We start from the raw sequence: 20,275 nt of genomic DNA, 5'->3' as shown, positions 1-20,275 counted from the left end.
ACTACAGCACCTCAGCACGTAGTATTTTCAGGGAAGCTTTCTACTATCATTATCTTCAAACTGTAAGTTTAGTGTAAATCTGTGGACATTGTGTGTTTTGCCCTACAAAAGTTACATAGACCCTTTAACAGGTTTTGTAATTGTATTAACCTATATACTAAAAAAACATATACATACGATATAGTCACACCTTTTTATTTTCAAATCCAATTTGATTGTTTTGATTGAGATTACGGGGGAACGTTTTTATGTTAATATTCAATTTTGTTTAGTTGTGTGTTTTCTTCCAAAGATTGAAACTCCGGATTATCAACCTTGTTTTGACAGCAAGACTACCGAGATCGCTGTAATGACGTCAGACGTGAGGACGGTTTGAATCCCGAACCGGTAACTACCAGCAGTGGTGATTTTTTTTTTTTTTTTTTTTTTTTATTCCTTTCAGTGATTCAGCACTGGACACCTTTGGTAATTGTCAAAGACCGGTATTCTCACTTGAGCTATCCCAATATTTATAAAATAACAAATCTGTGAACATTTCGACTCAATTGGTCATCAAAGTTGCAGGAAAATAACGACGGAAAAAACACCCTTGTTGTACAAGTTCGTGTGATTTCAGACGCCTATAAAAGGTTTCAGGCCTGTAGTCTTTTAAAACTTGAGAAAACAGTCTTTTTCAAAAATTACGTTACTTCAGAGGGAGATGTTTCTCACAATGTTTTATGCTATCATGCAACAGCTCTTCATTGCTCGTTAACAATGTGAGTAAATACTAATAGTGTCCAGTTCCTTTAAGTTCAACATTCCTCGCCATTGAATAATCCAAAGTAAGAAGATATGACGAATAATTTATCAGTTAGTTATTGAGTTTATAAGAATGCGTTTACACGCCTGTGTTTATAAAGTGAACGGCTGCATGGTATAGTTTGCACAAGGACTCCCACAAGTTCAATAACACGTTTGTATCGTCAATAGCACAAGCCGCATGCGCTTCTCAACGATGACGTGATGTCGATACGTTAAATTTGACATCCACTGTGTACAGAGTTCTTTTACTATTCAAAGTGCATTCGTTTATCGATCCATTTCCACAAATTATTGTTAAAGCCATTGGACCCTTTCGGTACAGAAAAAAAAAGTTCACAGATTTACAAATAATTTACAGGGTTTACAGAAGGTAATGGTGAAAGACTTCCCTTGAAATATTAGTCCATGAAATGCTTTACTTTTTGAGAAAACGGTAGAACAATATAAATTCTCGTTAACGAGAATTACGGATTTGTTATAAACACATGTCATGTCACGGCGAAACGCGCGGAAACAGGAGTGGGTTTTCCCGTTATTTTCTCCCGACTCCGATGTCCGATTGAGCCTAAATTTCCACAGGATTGTTATTTTATGTATAAGTTGTGATACACGAAGTGTGGGACTTGGACAATACTGTTTACCGAAAGTGTATAATGGCTTTAACCTTTAAGGGTTTTCTGATTGTATGCCAGTACATTTGATGCACACAATCAATCGGTGACTAGTTAAAGACAGTGGACACTATTGGTAATTACTCAAAATAATTATGAGCATAAAACCTTTCTTGGTGACGAGTATTGGGAAGAAGTTGATGGTATAAAACATGGTGAGAAACGGCTTCCTCTGAAGTGCCATAGTTATCGAGAAAGAAGTAATTTTCCACGAATTTGACTTCAAGACCTCAAGTTTAGAACTTGAGGTCTCGAGATCAACCATCTAAACGCACACAACTTCGTGTGACAAGGGTGTTTTTTTGTTTCATTATTATCTCGCAAGTTCAAAGACCGACTGAGCTCAACTTTTTACAGGTTTGTTATTTTATGCATATGTTGAGATACACCAACTGTGAAGGCTAGTCTTTGACAATTACCAATAGTGTCCACTGCCTTTTAAGTCCGCAAATTCGAATGCGAAACGAAATAGTTTGACGTCACACAATTCGCAATGAATAATAGTTTGTGCGCTCAACTCCTCTGAAACTTTCACTTTGCACCCGCATCCCAATCAAGTATGAACCGGGTTTTCTTTCGTCACGGTGACGCAACGAAGTTTACTTATTGAAATTACGGCCGGATGACATTTGACGATATAGATGAGTCTTGACGCAGATACAAAACATCTTGGGAATTGTAAGCCTTTTGCGGATGTCTTTTACGTTGGAGGGGGCCAATTATGTTGTGGCACATACTCACTAATGAAGTCATTAAAATCCAAATCAACCTGTGACCCGCTCTGTGAAATTGAGTCAGATGTAGGCAATTTCAGGAATTGAGTTATATACATGGCTGGAAAGAATACATCATCAGCAGTAATTTGGTATGTGTCTAAGCTTTGGGGTGTTTCGCGTTGCTGAGTTACTCCCGTTTGAAATTAGCCACTACACCATTTTTTTTTTTTTTTTTAAACAAATTACAAGTAAAATGTTATTTTAAACTACCATTGTGTGCAAAAGGATAAAATGATATTTTAAACAACCATTGTGTGCAAAAGGATTCAAATTAGACATAAGGATGTTTACAAAATTGTTGTATTCGTAGCTTTGTTGCCTAAAAGTAAGTGTTCTAACGTTCTAAAGGTGTTCTAAAGTTTTTTAGTTTTTTTTGTTTTTTTTTTTACATTTTCCACATTAAACTGTCCATAACTTAATATTGCATTGGGCGACATGTGACTCATTTTCACAGAGTGGGTCACCAATGTCCTGGTGGAGTCAACTTCATTGGTATCCCAGAATATATCATTCAACTAATCAAGAGGGAGGTTATCCAAGCCTGTACGCCTCGTTTTTGAAAGGGCAAGGGCAGGCAAGGCCTTTTCTTCTCAGTAAAGGGCACCATATGAGAAATGTGAATTTTGGAGCGTTTCAAAGAGCACACACAGATTATATAGTTTGATAAAACATTGCTTTGATTAAGCGATGGAAAATGAAAAGCCAATTGCCAGAAAGATAACATTGTGTTGTATATTTCCCTTTATGAGCCCCAAAACGGACAAAAGGGTACACAATCTTTCTCCGGTCAGTTGACACAGAATCGATTTACTGACAACTGATGGAGCTAAAAAAAGTACTTAGTATGTGCGATGTCCGACTCGGGCAATGTTCAACTGCAGTAGAAAGAGAGCCTCGTTTAGTCTGAGTACTCTAAGCCAACAATACAACTATTCGGTTTAAGTAAGATCAGATACAAAACCGTGAATATTTTATGTAAAACACAAAATCAACCAAACACAAAACAACCAAACTTTCCATCCAGACAGTGGACCAAGGCTATGCAGGAATAGACCAAAATATTAAAAAAAAAAAAAAAAAAAAAAAAAAAAAAAATCCCTCTTGTGATGTATTCATTGTAGATTGTAATATTTATATCAACAAAATGGACGACGAATAATCTTTAAGGTCGCGTTCGATTCCCGTCGTAGGATTCTAAGCTGGTCGAGGAGAGGTTGAACATGTTTTGTGCCACGAAATGTCAATAGTTTCTTGTTTATTTTTTGGAAAGTTTAAATACTTGTTCTGTCTTGATGCTGTTCTTGATCGTGTTTTTCTCTGTATTATTCTTCCAAAATGGATCTATTTTGTCCAGATAGACGCTCCGTTTGACCTAGTATGTTCGCTTCTTACATTGTGTTGGTTATTCAATTTAATTCCAGTGACTTCTTTGTGTGTCTCTTTTGTTTTGTTTTTGGTATGGAATTAAAGGTACTTTGAGCTTAATTTAATAATCTTACTCGTAGTACAGTTATAAGTTATTCGTGTAGTTGTACTCGTGGTACATACTACAGTCAAGCTTCAAGCACGTCCGTAAGCTTACATGCATTACAACTGGTCTGGATTCAAATACTGGAACCATATAAAACACTATCCACTATAAACCTATAAGCCATTGGATCAACTTTTCTTACTTAGCTAGGATTATTGTTCTCAACTGAAAAGACCAAGTCATACTTTAAAGATCTCACTCTGAAAATGCGTGGCTTGGGGTCATACTAGCAGGTACTTAAAGTAATCTCATTGCATAGCTTCGAGGAATATTATGGAGTGACCCATCACCGAGACGCCGGAGTTTCTTGGCAAAACACTCATCGGTCAGCCCCGGCCCATGGAGCCATAGACAAGCTCCAGTGGTTGGTCAACAACAGCCTATGGACACAGATGACGTAGGGCAGCAAACTGCTATTGTACAGCAGGTAGCGTTTGACATTTTTACGCTGCGGAGGATTACGCTCATGATATAGTGTCCTCAATGGGTTCCCGTCAATGTTGTTGTAATGACATCAATAAGCACTTCCAAAGTACGAGTGAACCAGTTAAAGGAACTGACCACTATTGCTCAAAATAATTGTAAACGTTAAAACTTATTTGGTAATTAGAGCAACGGATAGCTGTTGATTGTATAAAACATTGTGAGAAACGGCTCCCCCTGAAGTAACGTAGTTACATAAGTTTGTATATTCACTAGTTAACAGTATAATAAGCACTTGGAATTATTTTTAGGTTGACTCATATACCTAACGGCATATTCCCTTTCTTACACATGCTTTGACATTTTTTGACAAACTGTTGTTGTCGTCCCAACCACTTTTTATTTTTGTACCAAAATCTAACAAACCAAACAAGGACAAAACAACCTAAACCATCCCCAGGCACACTATCTTTAGTGTTGGATAATGAATGTTACTAGAAAGCGTAATTCCTGGATTTACAAGTTTTGGAAAAACACCTTCAACTATTGTATTTATTTATAGGTATGGCAACGGCCGGTGATTAGTTTTTGTGCCCATCGGACGGGTCACAATACGATCAATTTCCCTTCTCGAGAAACTCCAGGTAAGTGCAGACTCCTTTTTTAATTAAACCTGACTGCGCCCGGTAAACCACTTGGGAAGCACCCGTTTCACGTGGTTTGCATATTTGATCAAATTTAGCGCCCCAAAACACACGTCCCTTCAGCACTAACTTCACACATAAGTTTACAAAACCTCCCGTCTGAAACAACAGGGTCATCATGAAATCGAGTTTAAGATGGTCATTTTGTCTTGAGCTTTTGGGCAATGACTAATTATTAATGCTAAACTCTGGGTTGTCTCGTGACAACCAAGGCACACGGCAACGGAATACCCTTCCTGGTTGTTTTTTTTTTCTTTCTTTAAAGGTGGAAATCAAGTTAGTTTTCTTGCCAACGTGACAACAATTTTGTTTCTTGCGTTATCGCAATGTAATTGAATTCACTTTGTCGTGCAGTTCTGATGGGGAATTGTTGAGTGCATCTTTAGGTACTCTAAATTAACACCTGAAAAGTTCGAGGGGTCCTCATTTACTCGTTGCCCAACTCGTTTAACACAACCATGAAATTGTAACAAGTTTATGCTGTTGCTCGACATATTTAGATAAATAATTAGGATCAATGAACAGCAATAAAACCAGGGCTCAATTTCATAGCGCTGCTTAAAGACACTAGACACTATTGGTAATTGTCAAAGACCAGTTTTCTCAGTTGGTGTATCTCAATATATTATGCATAAAATAACAAGCCTGTGAACATTTTAGCTCAATTGGTCGTCGAAGTTGCGAGATAATAATGAAAGAAAAAAATCACCATTGTCACACGGAGTTGTGTGCTTTCAAGGCTTGATTTCGATACCTCAAATTCTAAATCTGAAGTCTCGAAATCAAATTGGCAAAAAACTACTGCATTCTCGAAAACTACGTTACTTCAGAGAGAGCCGTTTCTCACAATGTTTTATATTACCAAAAGCTCTCCATTACTCAAAATTTGAGCAAAAGTGTGTGTGATAGCTACGTCGGTTTACATGATCCTTTAAAGTTCACATAAAGGCACTTACATTTGCTTAACCTGTTCCACGTTTTCCGTCAAGTTTCTAATCGCATTAGTAGTGCTGTCTTTATCACGTTAATAACACTAAACACAAAGTTATCTCGCTCTTTGAATCGCGCGTGTCCATTGTACGAATAGCTAATGCATGTATAGAGAGTTGGTAAAAAAGACACCGACCTTGTGTCTTCAAACAGAGAATGTACAAAACGGTAAAGCAATCTACCCACACTCGCAGATCGACTGACAATACTCGCAAATCACTAGAAGTTTTGTCAACCAAAATTGCCTAAGGCGCTCTTTTCACAGTTCCTAACAGGGTGCAATTAAGAGAAGAAACCACACTGAGTAGCTGAGATGACCGTCTGACAATTTAACAAGTCAGCTCGTCATAGACTCAGTCTCAAGCCCCACTCAACATTCCTTCAAGGTACTTGTAGAAAGGAAGAGGTAAGAAAAGAGGGGACAGAAGAAGTATAGACATCATAATACTTTAATCAGGTGTTTTAGACTAACATTAGTAATGTAAGCTACTTTCTTTCGACCAACGATCTGGAGATGTTGGGAGATGTTTTGACATTCCCTTTATGAAATGCTTTAAAGCAAAGTATACCCTTTTTAACTGTTTGATTGTATACATGTAGATGTATTGAACAAAACTAACATGTGAAACAAACAATCTCAAAAGGTGGTCGCGTTTTTCCCGAAATATTACCAAAAATCATTACCGCCTTTGTTATCGTAGGAAGAACATTCGCCAATATGAATACAACATCTGAGAAACGTTACGCGGTAACGCTTCTCGTATTATTTTTGGGTGCAATATAATTTTATATCCTATTAGATAAACCACTATTACTTCTAACTGTTTCTCTAAATGTGTTGTACTAGCAAAACCTCCCGGGTAAGCTTCCAACCAACATGTTGTACTGCCATTAATTTTAAGAGTAATGACCAAACGTTTACGAGTCACCTTTCAGCAAAGTGTATGAACCAAGGTATGTACTGTACACCACAGGCCATGTTAAGTGAAGTCAATGTTGCCGCTATACTGACAGGGCAAACCTGTTTGAATCAAGATAACGTACATCACTGATGGTTCAATGATAACTGAAGTTATTTCTGAATCAAGGCACACAATTCATCGTCAGTATAATGCATTTTGCATACAGGTTTTTACAGGCCCAAACATCAGCTATGAACAAATCATATATTGAGCAATGGCGAAATTCACGGCATTCTGCAAATCGTTTACTGTACCTCACACGTTTATCAAAGAAGAAGCTAACAACTTTCAACTACATCAGGTATGATGACTATTCCCGGAATAAACACAAAACGAACATGGATTTATAGGCAGCAATTCTACACTTTTTGTAAAGCCGTAGGGTGTTATCCGGTAGACATTTGTTCTCAGCATTATGTTTAAATCGTGGGAGTTATTACAAGCAATTGAAGCTTATAGAGTACTTATGCTTCATGTTCAACGTCGTGTTATTACAGTGTGTGGGTGTGTTAATTGCAGATTTACTTCAATGTATCCCCAGAGTATGACAACCCTACTTTAATCTAGAGGGCTTAAATGTACACATACCTTTCCTGTATAAGCTGTTTTTGAGGGCGAGGGGAGTGGGGTTACCATCCCGAGCAACACGCGACGATGCCTCTCATCAGGAAGAGCTGCAAGGACGAGAAGGAATGCACAAATAAAATACAACTGATGTGATTTTAGTGGCCAGCAGGGAGAGTGGATGTTCACTCGAGCGGGAAGATGTGAGATGCTTTTATTGTAGAAACGTCATCTCTGTTACGCTTGAGTGGCGATGGTGTCAATCAAATCATCAAGATGAACAACGCAGTTGTTGTTTTTTTCACTGATTTATAATGTCTTGTAGTGGGCTATACATAATGCGGGCTGGGCAGCTAAAGTTGAATAGATTGTTTTGAATTCAAAAATTTAATCATTTCTGTACGGATCAAGGCTGTGGTATATATGTTACTTAAAGGTGTCCAGCACATGTGTTAATGTTTTCAAAGACTATTCTCACTTGGTGTCGTGAACATTTTGGCCTTATGGTCATTGAAGTTGCAAGAGAATAATGAAAGAAAAAAAAACACCCTTGATGCACAAAATAAAGTCTGTGCTTCCGGATGCACAATACAAGAATTCAGGTATTGAGTCTTTGTTCAGAGGGAGCCGTTTCTCACAATGTTAATACTATCCTATCAACAGCTCTCCGTTTTTTATACACGTCATTCCTAAAAGTATGTGAGTTTTTAGAGAGTAACAAAATGTAAGTCATCGTAAAATGTATGACAAAAACGAGGCTGAAAAGAGAACAACCTGGTCTTTCTCTTATTCGCTATGAGGTCAGGCTTCTAGATTTCACTTAAGGAGTAAGCCGAACATAATGCAAGCAAGTCGTTCGCACACTACATCAAGGTTTTCTGGAAATTGTATTGTGAAGAAAGGCTGAGCAGCAAAATGTCAAAGTATGTTATTTAAAAAAGAAAAGAAAAAAAAAGAAAAAAAAAAAAAAAAGGCAAGCACACTAATACAGTAGATTGAATTTTTCTTCGATATGTATCATCCATGTTTGAAGTTAGGGAGTTATTTGAAGGCTGGATGATATCCTTAAATCTTGATGGGTGGATTTGCTTTGGGCAACCTTACAGTAGATGGAATTTTATCTTCGATATGTATCATTCATGTTTGAGGTTTAGGGACTGAGTTATTTGAAGGCTGGACAATATCCTTAAAGCTTGATGGGTGAATTTGGTTTGGGCGACCTTATTTGTTGAAGGTTTGTTTACGGTCTGTCTGGCAAAACAATATATATATATATATATAGTAATGGGCAAACAATACGCAAGTCCTGAATATTGCTACAAATTTTCTAATACACGACTCGGGCCGCTTTCTCATACTCAACGAGGTGTGAATTTTGTATCAATCAGCAACCCGTGTCTAAGTGGTCTCCATTGTCTAAGCAGGCAAACCCGCCGTATCTACCCCTTCATAACCTACACCACCAACCCGACCGCTCCAAGTCTGATCTTCATAGATTTGGTAGTTTTGCTTGTATCCTGATTTGTAATTTACCACTCGCTTCCTCCCATGACGTACCCACCCCCGCAAACTCCCGGGGACAAACCGGATATTTATAGTTAGTACGAGATGCTAATCACATCATAAGATATCACGATGAGTCCATCACATTGCCATCTGCCGATCTATCCATCCCCATCATTAATGTCACTACTACGCAAGAAGGAGATGAAATACACAGATACTTTTTTTACCCAAACGAAGCAGTGTGTAGCTCTAAGCTCGCCGTCTGACATTATTAAGGAGTTTTCGTTTCAGACGACGGATGGTTTTGCGACGGTAAAGATGACATTTGGCGTCATCTGCGCATGCGTCGGCTTTGAGGACGGTCGTCCCTCAATTTCTACGACAGTACTTGGGATAAATCTTCGTTGTGCTGAAAACGACAACGTTTAGCTGAACAACCGTCGCAGAACCATCCGTCGTCGAAAACGAAAAGTCCCTATTGTCTATACGCCCTGCGCAAATGAAGCTTCTCATGACAAACATCTGCTCCGCGGTAGTAGAATTAAGCAAGACAGTTCTCTAAAGAACAAAACTCTACCTGGCAAGTAGATACACACATGGTGTTACCGCAAAAAGAAGTATACATTGATACCTCACCATTCAATGCCTCATTGTATTTATGGCACAGGTGGTATTCCGTCAGGTCATACTGTTTCAAGGGGAAAACAAACGCCTGGTAACAAACTCTTAAAAGTAATAGCAATCAAACTATTGATTAGAAACCTACAACAGCTTTCGATAGTACAAAGAATTTTGTAAAATGCATTGATGCAACTCACTTCCTCATAGGATTTTATGATTTTTAGAAGCCATCTGAATTTAAACTTAACAAACAAATTATTGAATAATTTTTGGTTACGTAAATATTATCAACAATTATTTTGTTCCGTTTGTACAAAATCACTTGTTGGAAACTATGTCAGAATACTGCCCACACTATAACATTAATCTTGAATAATGTAAGATGCTGATCTAAAACAACATTTTTATATAGGACAAAGCCCGAGTTTTTGAGGGGATGCACTTTTTAGACGGTCGACTTTTTAAAGTGTTTTTCCCCAAAACTAAAGATGTTTGCCTCTGGTATAATTGAATGGAATGTTGAATCATAAAACAATATTTGGCAGAACTCGGTCAGTTTGCATGATTTGTTTTTCCTGCCTGAAGTATTTTTCCAGCCCAGTATGTTATAGTTTTTATCCTTTCAATAAATTTAATTTGAATTGTCGTGTACCCGCTGGGAATTATTTATTGCTTCATAGAGTCGTAATCGTTGAAAAGAGGGACATTATTTGTTTCTTGTGTGTGTGTAACCGACTTGTTTATTTTGAAATATCAGAAAGTCTGGAGGGCTTTGGAGCTTTCAATTTTAGCACTTTAGTGTGACACGTCTGGTAACAATTTGAATTGAGTGGAGAGTGAATTACTGTGGAGAATGTTTGGTTCTTTCCAGTGAAGGGTGTGTTTCTCTGGTCAGAGTCACATGAGGAAGAGGTTAGATTACAATGTATGGCGTGTAAGAGACAACCCGAAGACGCTCTCTCAGAACACGCAAGTTGAAACATTCAAAAACAAAGTATTAAAGGGACCCTTTCTCTTCGCTCTTTAAAGCCATTGGACCCCTTCGGTAAACAGTATTGTCCAAGGCCCACACTTCGTGTATCACAACTTCATATATCAAATAACAAACCTGTGAAAATTTAGGCTCAATCGGTCGTCGGAGTCGGGAGAAAATAACGGGAAAACCCACCCTTGTATCCACGCGTTTCGCCGTGTCATGACATGTGTTTAAAATAAATCCCTCATTCTCGCTATCGAGAATTGATATTGCTTTACTGGTTTCTCAAAAAGTAGAGCGTTTCTTGAAATAATATTTCAAGAGAAGTCTTTCACCACTACCTTCTGTAAACCCTGTAAGTTATTTGTAAATCTGTGAACTTTTTTTTTTGTACCGAAAGAGTCCAATGGCTTTAAAACAAGAGAAAATGGGACAAATTAAGTCAATATTATTAATACTACTTTTTATTTATTTATATATCACGAATATGAAAATTGTGCATAGATAAGCCTACGCAAAGTATTTAAGCACAGAAGATGGAGGGAAAGGAGTTAATCCACACAGACTTAAATTAAGACAGTATGGAGCTGTCAGATTAAACAAAGGCACGTAGAAGACAGTCTAGACAGACAAACTACAAACACTTTCGTTATGTACACAATGTAGGTTGCTCATAACCACTCTATCACACATTAGGTAAATTTGGCGGGCAACTACAAACAATCGTCTTCCTCTGCGTCAGCATCGATAATAGACGACGCAGGTTTACGACATTCGTACGTTCACTCAAGGGAGAGAGGAGAGGCCTGTTCTATGACTAAAGAAATGAAGAATTGCAATAGCCACCGGTGAACTTTACTATTACGTCCGCATTAGCATTAAAAACCAGCTGGAAAAAGACATTGCCACTTGCGACACCCGATAGACCTGCCTCGGGAATGAACCGATCAATTACACCAGATATAGATAATTGTACTAGCCAAATGTGAACTCTACTGTTACGTCCGCATCAGCATTACTAACCAGCTGGAAAACATCATTGCACTTGCAGCACTTTAAAAGAGGCCTACATCGTGAACCCACCGGTGAACTGTAAACCAGATAGTATAATTATAAGAGGAATAGCAAAAGGTGAACTCTACTGTCACGTCCGCATTAGCATTACCAACCAGCTGGAAAACACCATTGTCACTGGGGTCAAGCAGTAACAGAGTAGATACAAGAAAAGCACTTAGCTAAGTTGCAAAATTAAAATGGTCATGGTAAATTGATGTTGCTCGGACTGGTCGTTAGCTAAGATGATCACAAACTTCAATCTCGAAAGAGTGGTCAACTTATTATAGCAAGTAAAACATCACTAGGGGAAACTGAACGGTTAGTAATTGTTTACTAGTGTGATAACGGCGTGGTAAACGTGATCTGGTAAGAGGTCAAACATTAACTTCTGATGAAAGTCAATCTGAGACTACCCGACGATGAATGGTCATCAAAACCCGAAATAAGTACGGAAAATAGGGGCCTAGCAGAAAGACTCTTTTCTTTTCAAATGCATTGCCAACATTATTATCATATCTATCACTGCGCTGAGCAACCAACGCCTATAATAAATGGATTGAAGAATAATTGGGTGAATGTTCTTTTTCGATTTCGCCTCAAACATTCGTGTGCACTCGCGTGGCAATATGATTATACCATTACCGAATTAGAGGTCACACTAAAAAAAACAAGGGGGCCTGATTTCATTGAACTCAGTATAAAGTACAAAAAGTAGATACGAAAATCAAGGGCGAACGTTATTGGCACGAATTGATCAAAAACACGGTTGCACACGTCCACAAAAGACAACCAAGCAAACACAAGTGAATGGAGGGCACAACAAAGTCAGAAAACAACATTACGACTCTTTGACATCCGCAAAATCACAAAACCTGCTGCTTACTAAAGAGTAGGGCCCAATTTCATAGAGCTGCTAAGCATAAACAAACAAATCCTAAGCAGGAAATTTCTTCCTTGAAATTTCCTAGGAAATAAATATGGCTAAAAAGTATTTCGGAATATTATAGTGTTCCACACAAATATCCCTCGAAATTGTTTGGTTTCTTGTATTTCGAAAACAAACAGTTTATACCGTGTTAGTTCACGAAATAAAGTGTAAAGCACACAACTTCGGGGTATCTTGTTCTTTCCAACCTAACAGGTCCGGACTTTTTTGGTGATAATTAAAAATCACTATTCGACCTTTTGAAATTAAGATTTCACTGGTTAGTTTCATTGTATCAGCAACTTTAAATAGGAATAAAACAATCAAACGGTTCCAAAAAACGAGCGGCAAACGTTCCCTTTAATAACGTAAAAATGTCATTTTGATTGGATTCGTCGGTTTATGCAACGTCGGGAGAGCTGTATTTGTCTAATATGTTGGCTTGTGTGCAACAATACTTCAAGTAGACAACATTTACATATATACATGTCCACATTCAGTGCAATGCCCTGCGTGTAAGTGTATGGCGACCTCGCTGAGAAAAGAACTCTCAAATCCAATATGGATAAGTTTACTTAGAAGTGCAAAGGGTTGCAGCTTTGGTTTTTGAATGAGCTAGCAGGTCTGTGTGTGTCCTGGTAAAGGCAATGCTAAATTGAAAGCTTCCGTTATGAACTGCGCGTTGTGTGTTGCAAACCGTACTCTTGTAACCGCCAACGTTACGATTAAGCGGTGAACTCGGGTCTCGAAGTACTTGTTGGAACTTTTTTTTATTTACGTGCAAGTTGAGCAGATGGGATATACAAAAACAACATACAAGAAGAGGTATAGGCTCTTAAAGGAACACGTTGCCTTGGATCGGACGAGTTGGTCTATTAAAAGCGTTTGAAACCGTTTGTTATGAAATGCATATGGTTAGAAAGATGTTTTAAAAGTAGAATATTCTGATCCACACAAGTAACACACAAAATTGCACGGTTTTCCTTTTACGTCGCAAACTATCACAATTTTGACTCCCATAAATGGCCGACCGCGTTAGTCGACGAGGTAAAAAGAAAACCACGCAATTTCGAGGCATATTTGTGTAGATAAGTATATTCTACTTTTATAATATCTTTCCAACCATGTGCATTTTATAAAAAACGGTTACAGAACGCTTTTCAAAGACCAACTCGACCGATCCAAAGGCAACGTGTTCCTTTAATTTAAACAGCTTGATCTCTACGAACACGTGCGGTTGATACTGTTTGAAATCTTGACGAAGCGTCATTTTACGTTGATAATTGAGTATTTTGTGATTAGGGCCTTAATTGTGACTGTGAAATGTACTACTCGGTTAGTCACGCTACAAATATTATTAGTCGCGACTTCCACACTAGTCGCGACTATTGTTTGTTTTCCACGGTGCATTGCGGTATATTACTAAATGTGTGTCGACGCAGGGGCATTATTGTAAAACTCAGGCTATTACGGTGAAGCCATTGGTGTCAATGTATATTTGCTTTACCCCAAAAACTATATAATACTATATATGTAAAAACTGTTTTTTTTTTTTTTTACTTTTGCCAGAAAGTTCGGTACATTCTCAAAAAGCATACGGAAACCGAGCCTACATTTATTTCAAAATAGACCAGCAAGCATCGATAACTAACTTAGAAAAGGGTTGAACCGTCCTTCATCAAGAATTATCCTATACAAATCTAGTATAATTTAGACTAGTATAAATCAGATTAACCACTTCGATTCGATTTCATGAGGATTGTGTTTATAAAAGTAATCCAATCAAACGAGTACCGGGTAATAGATCTTACAACCTCGACTAATCAGTTGATGCGAATGCAGCTAATCGACTTAAAAAACCGAGCGAACTGACCGCCACAGGATTAACAGATGCTGACAGCAACCAACTTCTCTGTAATACACCGAGGTGAGCATTGGAGACTTAAAGACACTGGCCACTATTGGTAATTGTTACAGACCAGTCTTCTCACTTGGTGTATCTCAACATGCACAAAATAACAAACCCGTGAAAATTTGAACCCTTTGGTCGTCGAAGTTGCGAAATAATAATATAAGAAAAACGCCATTGTCACACGAAGTTGTATGCTTTCAGAAGCTTGAATTCGAGACCTCAAAATCAAATCCTGCGGTCTCGAAATAAAATTCAAATAGTTATTTTACTGAGACTTTCTAGTGAACTACGTTACTTAAGAGGGAGCCGTTTCCCACAATGTTGTATACTATCAACAGTTCTCCATTGCTCGTTACCAAGTAAGTTTTGTATGCATAACAATTATTTTGAGTAATTATCAATAGTTTCCAGTACCTTTAAGCTTGTTCTACAACTGGTTTACAGGGCATCACACTCATTGCCGTCCTCGGGAATCCATCAAATCCTATCCATCCAATTTGCACATTTCTTTTTCCAGGGGGCCGTCCCGTAAAATATATCGAACCTTTATATGGCATATGGCTGTTGAATACGATTTGCTAATCAGATGTTAAGGTTTTTTAAAGCGAGAAAATCGGACCGACGTTCTATCTTGATTTGTATTTACTTAATACTCTGTTGTAAAGGTTTATACATAGACCCGTAAGTATGAATTGCTAAACCAGTCACTTGACGACAATCTAGAGATGTTGTCAAGTGTTGATATTAAAGGAACACGTTGCCTTGGATCGGACGAGTTGGTCAAAACAAAAGCGTTTGTAACCGTTTTTTATAAAATGCATATGGTTGGAAAGATGTTTTAAAAGTAGAATACAATGATCCACACAAGTTTGCCTCAAAATTGCGTGGTTTTCCTTCTACTGTGCGAACTAACATGGTCGGCCATTTATGGGGGTCAAAATTTTGACCCCCATAAATGGCCGACGTGTTTAGTCGACGAGGTAAAAGGAAAACCACGCAATTTCGAGGCATGTTTGTGTGGATCATTGTATTCTACTTTTACAACAGCTTTCTACCCATATGCATTTTATGAAAAACGGTTACAAAGGCTTTTCAAAGACCAACTCGACCGATCCAAGGCAACGTGTTCCTTTAAGGGGTTAAGATGGACTGTGGAGTGAGGCCCGACAGCGGAAGATTGAAGACGTGTTTCGGAGATGTCATGGGTACTTCATGTCAGTATACATTGTGACTATTCGATTAGAATAATATGCGCTGATGTCTGTCTGTGTATATGTCTGTGTATGACATCATTATTTCCACTATCAGTCCTTACAGATAAGACTTAAACTTTAACTTCATCAAGTCTCCTGATGAAAGTGGACGATTCTAAATAGACAGATTAATAGGATTTTACATTGAACAAACATCAAATGCTCTAGAGAAGTTAATGCACATGTCATCGTGATGAATTTCGTATACGCTTAAAAACAAGAACATCAGCAACAGTGGCAATAGTTGCAAATCATCCTGCTTATAACACTAATTTAAATGCTCGTATTATAATATTTGACCTCTTTTTTTCAAAGAATCAAAACACCTCGGAGTAAACAGTTTCTCTATTGAAACTATTATTGTTCGCTCTGTGAATTAGATTAACCAATATTTTTCACACGTGCTTTCTATATAATTGGTTCCTCACTTTTCTTTCACTAGAAGTAAATATTCCTAAAATAAGACCACTTTAACCGGAATCCCAATTCCCAAGTTTTACATTTCCCATGATTGACGATTCAAGCAAAAGTTTATAGTTGTATGAGCAAGTGGTTATAAGAGCAAAGGACTCTGCTGGTCCACTCTAATGGTGTTCAAATGCTTCGTAAAATGTTAGGATGGGATATTACGCCCTTAGGTCCTACGAACTAGGACGGATAGTGGCGTATTGCACTTACACACCGTAACGTACACGAACACATGCCGTGGAAGAATTGGGGAGTAACTCTGGTGTTTCTGTTTCACATAAAGCATGCACCTATATTTAGAACCCCCAACCCCACACGCCCACCCTCAGTTAGGTTCTACCCCACCCACCCCAACCTCCTTCCCGAACGAACATGTTTTGCTACGCCACTTATACAGTGAACACGACTAACAATAATCCCGGGTCTTGTGCCTGCACGTGACAAATATAATTGACTGGTATTAACGATAAGAGGGCATGCTCGTATTCTGTTCCAAACCGCTGCACAATTTTCCAATTTTGAATTATTCTCAATCGCCTAGGCTTAACGTGGGGATACAGGAGCTTATAACTTCACCAACCTTCACCGAGAATCACCACTTTGTAATATGAATTACCTGGAGAAAAGATAGGTTTATGGAAAGTACAGGAAGATGTTCTGTTTTTAAAGGCACTGGTCACGTTTTGGTATTGCAAAAGACAAGTATTTTCACTAGGTGTATCCAAACATATATAAACATAACAACCCTGGGGAAAAATTGTTCCTTTTGTCATCACATTTGAAAAAAAAAGCCTCAAGTCTGAAGTCATTGTCAGATTAATTTGAAAAGATTAAAATACTTACAGTAACTTACAGGGAGTCGTTCCTCAAGACACAATGTTTTATAATTATTATCAACAGCTCCCTCTTGCTCGTTACCAAGTATGTTTTTTATGCTTATAAAAAAAATTCAGTAATTACCAAACGTGTCAATCCAGTGTATGTAGTCGCTTTAAGCCTTGTTTGGGCAATCTTGAATTAATTTTGCACAGATTAAAAAAAAAAATTATGTTCAATTGTCCTGTTATGTTCTGCCTGCTATTTGTTTGCTGTTTGTGTGTATTGTTTTCATGATTTTAGAGGACTTATTTAACAACCATCAAATGATTGGCTTTCCATATATATTGGAAATGTTGTCCTGATTATAATGGCAACTGGGTATTAAGTAAACATGACAGTATACAAGCCGTCAGTTTCTGAGCTAATCACACAAACTAGGCCAAGTCTGACACGCCTTCAGGGTTCTGTGGGTTCGGGATCTATAAACATATGAGTAGAAATGGGGCAGAACAAGACTAAAATAAGTGCACTATTCATGATTATCGCAGATATAGTTGCAGGTGAGCAGGTCTTGGGGAGGTCTTAGGGACCTAGACAAGTTTTCTAATCTTGCTCCTGAAAGCAGGGTCTCATCTCTTTTCATGTTTTCAGATCCAGCAGGGGAGAACATTTTTAACTGCCGAATTTTTAGTTGTTTATGTTTTTTTCCTTCTGTTTAATGTAATCATCTTGTTTTGCGTAGTTAGTGGCTCTTTTTATATTTTTTATTATGTATGGTAGAAATTAATCCCACCACTTTCACTTATTTTATTTTGCATTTTGTATGTTTTTTCTAATGTTGTATTGGATATAATATGGTAGTTATTTAATAAACTTTTGCCTTGACCATGACAATTTAAATGTATGTTATTAACTGTAAAAAATAAAAATAAAAACTCCTCCTTTCCCGATGTTTCCTCAAATATATAAATAACAATACACTACGAATTGTACGCAGCGTTTGTTAACAAGAGTTGTCTCCATTAGTTTGACCAAAGGTAGTCAAATTGTTTTGATCGATGAGATCCATTTACATAGCACCTTAACGGGGTTTACAGAATACTTCGCCACAATCTGTAGCTAGCCCTGCCAGATGCAAGATCGAGACAACCCCCAAACACCCGCTCTTTTCTCTCTGGTATAGATCGAGGGAGACTTGACAACTCGTTTTGGAAATTAATATGCAAACATTCATCCCACCTATTGCATACGGAGGCATCGATATTCACTGTGCAAACATAATGTGAATGTCCAATCTCAAATTTCAAACTAACTTTACTGTCATATACACGAGGGAACGACCTTTTTCTGTTGTTTCGATACGCAGCCCATTTAGTGGCATCTTCGTATAAATACAAGTAAAAGGTCCCCCTTGCAACACCACGCATCCCTCGAATCCCTAGAGCTACGTGTTGATGTTCAAATCTTCACCGACTTACATTGGTATTAGTACAAGCATGGATGAATTGTACAAGTCTTACCATGTACTTAAGAGAGACCATTATCGGCTGTAAGACGATTATCTTGGCATCTTTTAAGACGCATGGCTACATCCGAATGAGGACATTGGGTAACGGCTCTTATTACGTCGATACATATGCTCGGCCTTATGCTTAAGAGTCTGATATAGAACACTTGGAGGCGGTGGAGGGGGGGGGGGGGTCACCAATTGCAAAAACCCAAGTTTGGGAATCTGGACTTATTTCACCTCAAAAGGTGGTCACGTTTTTTAGATATCGTCGAAAACACAGAGCGGTGATGCGATTAATTGTAATTGGAACACCCATCCTGAGAAACGTTTCCGACAGGAACGATTCTCAACTTCAAATTGTGTGGGATAAAACCCGATATCAATTATCATAACAAATATAAAATAATAAAATTATTCTTATAAAACTTCTAACCAAGTAAGTTTTTATCGATTTTAATGTCAGGAGTGGTTACCAAACGGTGACTTCCCTTTACAGGAACACGTTGCGTTGGATCGACGAGTTGGTCTTTGGAATGCGTTTGTAACCGTTTGTTATGGAATGCAAATGGTTAGATAGATAATTTAAAAGTAGAATATAATGATTCACACAAGTATCACTCGCAATTGCACGGTTTTCCTTTTACGTCGCAAACTAACACGGTCGGCCATTTTATGGAAGCAAAAGTTTAAAGGAACACGTTGCCTTGGATCGGACGAGTTGGTCAAAGCAAAAGCGTTTGTAACCGTTTTTTATAAAATGCATATGGTTGGAAAGATGTTTTAAAGTAGAATACAATGATCCACACAAGTTTGCCTCGAAATTGCGTGGTTTTCCTTCTACTGTGCGAACTAACATGGTCGGCCATTTATGGGAGTCAAAATTTTGACCCCCATAAATGGCCGACGTGTTAGTCGACGAGGTAAGAGGAAAACCACGCAATTTCGAGGCATGTTTGTGTGGATCATTGTATTCTACTTTTACAACATCTTTCTACCCATATGCATTTTATAAAAAACGGTTACAAACGCTTTTTAAAGACCAACTCGACCGATCCAAGGCAACGTGTTCCTTTAACTCCACTTTATAAAAAACGGTTACAAACGCTTTTTAAAGACCAACTCGACCGATCCAAGGCAACGTGTTCCTTTAACTCCACAAAATGGCCGACCGTGTTTGTTCTTAACATAAAAGGAAAAACGTAAAGTTTCGAGACATGTTTGTGTGAATCATTATATTCTACTTTTGAATTATCTATCTAACCATTTGCATTTCATAACAAACGATTTTAAAATGCTTTTCAAAGACCAACTCGACCGTTCCAAGGCAACGTGTTCCAAGGCAACGTGTTCCTTTAGGTTGCAAATTATACATTCAACATTATTCACCATATCCTAATGATGAGCGTGGAAGGTACAAAGTAATTTTACACGAACGTCACCGACTGAATAACAAGGCTGCATTTTGACAAATTGTTTGGACACTTCTCCTCAAATCTAGATGTAAAAACAATAAACACGTAAGTCTAAAACCTTCCTCGTGGAAACAACAATCCATTCGTCCGATAAACATCATCTTTGCAAACCACTGAAGCACATTTTCTAACTCGATATATTACTCGGCCATCAGTTCCCAATACTCAACCAGGTCTGTAATTCTCCCTAGATGGTCAAACAATATCTTATCAAATCGTCAGTCTACCCCAAACTTCATGAATAACACATTTCAATAACTCGACATGTGCGACTTCATAACGCGATCAAACGAAGGTAATCTCTCCTGTTAAAAATGGAGATTATTTGCGTC

General features: G+C 38.0%; 1 protein-coding gene across 3 annotated transcripts in view; it reads right to left on the bottom strand.

Moving 5' to 3' along the window:
• LOC139952315 (uncharacterized) overlaps positions 1-20,275 on the bottom strand; it is a 70,611-nt gene that overhangs the window by 26,961 nt on the left and 23,375 nt on the right. For 2 of the 3 annotated variants that reach the window (XM_071951414.1, XM_071951415.1), the window contains exon 3: positions 7,450-7,535. The exons of the other annotated variant lie outside the window; for it this stretch is intronic. The gene's annotated coding sequence lies outside the window, so the exon portion shown is untranslated. The remainder of the gene's footprint in view (positions 1-7,449; positions 7,536-20,275) is intronic. 3 annotated transcript variants of the gene reach the window in all.

The sequence above is a fragment of the Asterias amurensis genome, chromosome 20 (assembly GCF_032118995.1).
Source record: "Asterias amurensis chromosome 20, ASM3211899v1".
Lineage (NCBI taxonomy): Eukaryota > Metazoa > Echinodermata > Asteroidea > Forcipulatida > Asteriidae > Asterias > Asterias amurensis.
The sequence above is the reverse complement of the archived record's forward strand: the minus strand, read 5'-3'. Positions and strand labels throughout refer to the sequence as shown.